The 6,723-nt window shown below is 39.3% G+C and overlaps 1 protein-coding gene across 1 annotated transcript in view; it reads right to left on the bottom strand.

The window, feature by feature from the left end:
* The window catches only part of LOC104527353 (calcium-binding mitochondrial carrier protein Aralar2), a 64,448-nt gene extending 64,314 nt beyond the window's left edge, over window positions 1-134 (bottom strand). Inside the window, exon 1 of the mRNA XM_029085722.1 lies at window positions 24-134. The gene's annotated coding sequence lies outside the window, so the exon portion shown is untranslated. The remainder of the gene's footprint in view (window positions 1-23) is intronic.
* Between the last annotated feature and the right edge of the window lie 6,589 nt (window positions 135-6,723).

The raw sequence follows: 6,723 nt of genomic DNA on the forward strand, positions 1-6,723 counted from the left end.
TGTAGGTTTAAGAACAGTCTTACCAAAAGTAACTTCTCCTTTGCCAGTCTTGTCAAACAGCTGAAAGGCTACAATGAATAATGCATCTGGAGCACACAGGACTGATTCAAATGCCACAAACTCTTGAAACGATATCAACCTGAGGGATGAAGGAAAAAGCAAGAGCTATGAAACCACTTGCTTGCAGAAAACTGAAATACAGTATAATACAGATTATATAAAAAAAATAAAATCACAACCAAAACATGTACGAAATGTTATCAATTGGGACTGAAATTTATCCTAACATGCCCTGTACCAACTCTCTCAGGCAGCCTTTATATCGCTAGATGGAAATGACTTTGTTGAACAGGGAACTACTCCTCTCAGCAAGTCACAACAGAACACAAACTAAGCAAAGCGCTCAGTGAGGCTACTCACCTCAGCTTTAATGTCTAACTGAACTGCCCTCTGGGGAAGCCTACCTCCCTCCGCTGGCAAGGCAGAGAGCCAACAAAGATATGAGTAACTTCCCTCCAGACTCAGTACTTAAGGCTTTTGGAAAGCAAATCCATTCAAGATCTACATGCTGCCACTCACTTCACAAGGAACTGATCAGAATGTGTTATCTGTTTGCTAGTAACTTTAGTCATCTATCGCAGCCCTCCAGTCCTGCATGTTGAGTCACAAATTTCAAGCAGCAGTCTGCATGTTCTTCCTCAGCCCAAGAGCAGTTTATTCAAATTCATCGTTACAGCCAGGTTCCCAACACACGAGTGTAGAAACAGAGCACAGACAAAAGCAAAGGTGCCCTTCCTTAAGTTAGTTAACAAGCAGAAATACATAATTAGACAACTTGGCATTGTTTCCAGCAGTAGATTTGATACAGCAAAGACCCTGAGCAGTGCTAATTTCTCTTGGTCATGCCCAAGAGTTCAAATGGAGATCAAACTCCTATTCTTAAAGCAGCCAAAGCCAAACATTCTTCTGTTTTGCTACTTCTTTAGTGTCTAGGTTGTATGGTTTAAAGTTGTCTTCAAATGTGTGGCTGCAGGGCTGGCTGGCGGCCTGGGAGGCTTAAGATGGTCCTCTCTTGAGTCTGCTCTATGTCAGTGTAGCAAGTACGTAGCTTTAATGGGTTCACATGGCAGTAGCTGGGGAACCAAGATTTATTTCTGAGAAGCACAAAATTCAGTGTAACAACTGCCAAGAAACACACACAAAAACAATTTTTTTTTTTTTTTAATTAGAAATTAACTGTATCCTTAGGACTTTGACTTAAAATGACACTGCAGCTGGTTCAGTGAAAACTTCCACTCAGTATGCAGTAACAGTGAAAAACAAAGTGTCTGGAAAAGACATTAATTCAATCAAGTTATGATGACCCATGACTATACAGCAATTTTCAATCACCCTGTCTTACGGGAATTAATTTCAAGTCACATAGAAGTGCGCTTGCTGCGTGTCAGCAGCCAAACATCCACAGGGTAGCAGAAGCTGATTTCCATGAAGAACATGAAAACACAAGAAGATGACATTTTAAAAAAGAGGACATTTTTAAAAACGCATGGCACAGAGAAGACCAAAAAGCTGTTCTGCTTTATGTCCCTCAATATGTATGCACTAAATAAAAGTAAAAGAAAGCATATGTAGAGTCAGAAATAGTCTAATAAATAACTAGCTCTGGCGACTTGTCACTATAAGTTATTATGCAGTGTCAGGAATAAATAAAAATAAACTTCCTCAGGTATTCTTAATATTAAACTCACAACTGATGATGCCAGTAAACATAAAAGCATGCCGTAAGCTTTACTGCCAAAGAAGCCAATGACTTGCTACGTATGTGCACATTAGCACATGGGCAGGCCATCGAGCTGTTTATTTTAAACTCCTTGGGATCTCTCAGTGCTCCCCACTGTTAGACATAGAATATACAAATACTCAGTCTTTAAATGGAAGAAAACTTCCATCTCTCCTAATCCAAAAGAAAATTTAAAAAATTACTTAGTTTTACATTTATGCATATTTATCGTTACTATGTGACTTACAGGCTATAAAAGCTCATTACTATCCATTATTATTGGTTACATACCTGACAACTTCCACAAGAACAAACAGATAGAGAGCACTGAATTCTCCTATCCCAAAGATTATAAAGGCCACACACAGAAAGAACAAAATAGACAGCAGGTGACAAGACTCTAGAATAGGATTGTGTAGAATTAAAAATGTAAAATATCTGCCAACACTGTTTTGATAAAGCCATTTTTTGCGGGAAACAACAACCAGCATCCGTCCTTATTAACAGATCCCAACACAAAGTAATGAGAACACGGAAAAGAAATACAGCACCTATCTCAGCAGAATCCTTGCACCACACTAAGAACATATTCTATGTTATTAGGCCTGGATTTGATTAAAACTCCACATATTAACACTGCTACAAGATTTTATACTAGCAAAAGCATTCTTTGTCAATACTTGCCAATAATAAAATCCCCTAATAAGTCAGAGATAGATGCTTAAAATAACCCCATATCCATTTTTAAAAACAATTATTCACAGTACTAGGAGGATTAAAAGTGTACAAATTGTGTGCCTCTAGCCAGACTATTAAAGAAGATGCATTAATATCTGCTGTGCCAGCTGAATTCAAATTAACCCAATTTTTACATGTTAATTAAACCAGCTATTTTCTCCTTATTGTATTTTTGCTCCCTAAGTAGACCAGCCTGCTAGTGATTCCCAACAGATCTATTCTAACGACAATGACGTATTCATTTACTTCTATTATGACCATACAATACAGTAACTGAGCAGTAATTTTTCACAGTCAATTACACGTGTGATTCTTAATGCTTAAAGATGCTGAAATAACGTGTACTACATAGCCATATGCTCACTTCTCTATACTGCACAAGGGTAGTTGCCTGGGTAACACATTTTCTCTCTGGTTTAGCATCGCCCTTTTGGGTTTAGCATAACCCCTCACTGAGTATCATTAGGTGTCATTAAATGGCACATATTAACATGGACTTCAATATACTACTTAGGAGTTATTTTATCTAACTAAACAAGTGCTCATTTATGTTACAAATACAGAGAAAAGCGTAGTGATTTTAACAGTGCAAAGAGAGGAAATGTTTACAAAATTTTACTTCGGTCTTGAAGATATCCGATCCAACCGGTCAAAGTCTTCCTTCACATCCTCATTAACAGTGCCAACACTGCACAATTTATTCAGGAAGACTGAAAACCTGGCATTTTAAAAACACCCACGCACAAGAGCTACAGTCCAAACACAACAACTGGGCATGGTGCAGCGTGACCACTATTTATTACTCTCTCCTTTCTTCCATGCTTCTATTGGTGCTCACACCCATGGTATCTGAGCACCACACAGACATGATGCAGCCTCACCAGAGAAAGTCCGCATGCAGCCACGCAAAGAAAATAAGCCATTACCCACTGTAATAATACATACAAATGCAATGATGAAGAGGTTTCTTTGGAAATCAATGCATATGTTTTTACTGTATCAGCAATTTAAACATGATAACATAATGGGACATAAATTGAAGCTACATCTATTATTTTACACTGCAACCTAGGTAAACTAAGTACAGTTTAAATTGGTGCATTAGGGGATAAATTTATATCCAATAATAATGGAAAATTCTGGCATTTCCAAGTGTTATTTTTGAATAGTTTGTCCTTTCTAAAAATAAAGTATACAGTATTTCTCAGTAAAGTGTTAGTTGCTACATTTCAAACAGAGATATGCAGTAAATACTTATTTTGTTAGACAGAAGTTTAAAAGTAACAACAAAAGAATGAAAAACAATATGTTACAGCAGGCAGGATAGAAAATGCCTGGCCTATTGCTGATAGGCCTTGAGAAAACCACTGTATTTTGGGGGAGTTTCTGATCCAGTTGAAGCCAAATGAAGCATTTTTTTCCCAATTAAAATTAGGAATGAGAAGCTTAAGGCTAGGAACCAGTCAAGGCTCTTAAGTCTGTTTCATACAAACTAGAGCCACGTAATATAACACTTAAAAAATCTGTGTTATTACCAAGCCTTTGGAAGGCTTCTCTGGCCAAAAGCCTTTCCTTTTCTTAAAGGAGACTGAGGGGTGACCTCATTAATGTTTATAAATATGTAAGGGGTGAATGTCAGGAGGATGGAGCCAGGTTCTTCTCAGTGATGCCCAATGATAGGACAAGGGGTAATGGGTGTGAGCTGGAACACAGGAGGTTCCACTCAAACTTGAGAAGAAACTTATTTACGGTAAGGGTGCCAGAGCACTGGAACAGGCTGCCCAGGGAGGTTGTGGAGTCTCCTTCTCTGGAGACATTCAAAACCCGCCTGGACGCCTTCCTGTGTGATTTCATTTAGGTTCCTGCTCCGGCAGGGGGATTGGACTGGATGATCTTTCGAGGTCCCTTCCAATCTCTGACATTCTGTGATTTGGTGAAAAATTCAAAAGATGCCTCTGTAAGAGGACAGAAGGAAAGACTATCTCCATACCTCCCTATGCCCTGACTTAAGATGGAGGCAGAACTTGCTCGTGTGGCAACAGATATTCACTGAACATCAGAGTCTGTCTTAAGAGGTCCCGTACCCTTGTCACACCACCAGCAACTCCTGCAGATACTCTCAAATCCTTAATCTCTAGCAATGCAGGAACTGTGCTAGAGCTATACAAGAGATTTTGTTCAGAGCAACAACAATGAAATTGTATGTAAGAGCTACTCTTCTTTACACTTCACACTCAGGTCTTCTTCAGTTCTAGTGTAAGCAACTCTTTGCCTACCTATTTGCTCTGCCCATGAGTCAGAAGCTCTTGTGCTGCCTGCCTTTCACCTGTGTGACTTACCCAGTTACTATTTTTCATTGATATAGGTACACTTAGTACCTATATCTAACTTCTCACCAAATCAGGAGGACTTAAAAACTGTTTTACAAACTGCTAGGAACAACCTTTGTGATTCTCAGCTCAGACCCTTTTCATGAAGAGTGGTAAGGTGCATCAGTCATGAAGAACAGATGCTTCTTCACAGCAAACTAGGAGCCAAGATATTGGATAAATGCTTCTAGAAATAACCTAGCAGTACTTTCAGAACTGCACTACTTTAAGCCACTAACACCATAACAAAATCAACTTGTCATTGTTCTTGCAAGTTGCTTTCTATTTTATACTAGAAATAAAGTTGAATTATTGAACAGACTCCCATGACCTTAACAAGTGTAAGTCTCTGAACACTGACCAGTCTTAAAAATTAACACAAACAGAAGCAGTTTTGTACTTTAAAACTAGGAGCTCTGGACTGCCAAGTTGGAGAAAATTCAGTAGGAGAAGATCAGTAGGTCCTATTGTCATCCTTAGGAGATTTCATTCCAGGAACCAAAAACCAAGTGACCCTTGCTTCAGATGATCGCTCTGTGAATTACTTTATACACAACTAGAACAAGGTACAAATGCCTGGCCACATAGCAAAAAAAGCTACAATGTGAGGTGAAGACAGCCTGAATACTAAAAGAGACTCTCCAAAGACACGTTAGGAACATGCAGTCCCCTGTCACTGCACAGTCTGGACTGCAGAAACAGTCTTTACCCATGGCAGAAAGCAGCAATTAGAAGCCTCAGTACCACACCGCAAAACTCGTGCAAGATCATGCCAAGTTATGAAATCCCAACTTGTCAACAAGTTCACATAGGCTACAGTTTTACATTTTGCTCTTCCTGACACGAGCTTCTGTTTGTGAGGGAGATCCAAATCACAAGGTATGGATTATACTCTCAGTCTTATTACAAAATGGATTTGAAGCCATGCAATTTGGAAAATGCCATTTTAGCAGGCATCAAACCAAGGGAAGAAATCTGAGAAACGTTTAATGTTTTCAGTCAGACACTATCTGAAGACACCACTTTCTTCCTGCCATCATGACCACATTACCAATATAACCTTTTACAGAATTCTTTTACCAAGGGTAACAATCATCACATTAATTTGTCTGTAAGGTTTAAGGTGTCCAGCAGCCACATACATGAACTGCCCGAGTCGAAAAGAGAGCACAGAAGCTACTGCAAAAGTTCTCAGTTATGCATGCATCTGTTCCCTAGGAAGCATGCATTCTCCAGTCATGCTTTATTTACCTCACATTTTACTCTCTGCAACCACTGATATGAGTCATGCCTGAAGTTTTCTGGTTTCTAAAAATGCCACAACTACAGACTTTAAGTCCATAGCTAATTATTCTAAGGTTTCTCTAAAGATACTGTAAAGGCAGGGTTCAAAAAATGAATTCATATGGGTGAAGAGACAGCTTGCCTGGGCAAGTACCAAAAGCAAAAGCTAGGATTTCATTAAAGAGTGGGAGAGGAAGATGGAGGGGTAGCTAATCTTTCCTATTGGCAAAGTCAGCCTTTCAAATGCAAACCATGTGCAACCAACTTCACTACCGTCTTCTCAAGAAGGCAAAGTGGCTCCCTAAATATCTTAGTTGCTGCTCCTCCCTCTTAAGGGAAAAAAAACACTGGCAAAACCTTTAACAGTGCTACAGCAAAACAAAGCAGGGGCACTGTTTCCTATGGTCATTTCCTACAGCATCTGAAGTTACTTTGGATTGCTATTTGAATGTATTTGTGACAAACACATAAAACAGAGACAGAAAGACTCGGGGAAGAGGGAAAGGGAAAAGGGAAGAGGGAAAGGGAAGAGGGAAGAGGGAAGAGGGAAGA

This window comes from Antrostomus carolinensis, unplaced genomic scaffold (assembly GCF_000700745.2).
Source record: "Antrostomus carolinensis isolate BGI_N321 unplaced genomic scaffold, ASM70074v2 scaffold47946, whole genome shotgun sequence".
NCBI lineage: Eukaryota > Metazoa > Chordata > Aves > Caprimulgiformes > Caprimulgidae > Antrostomus > Antrostomus carolinensis.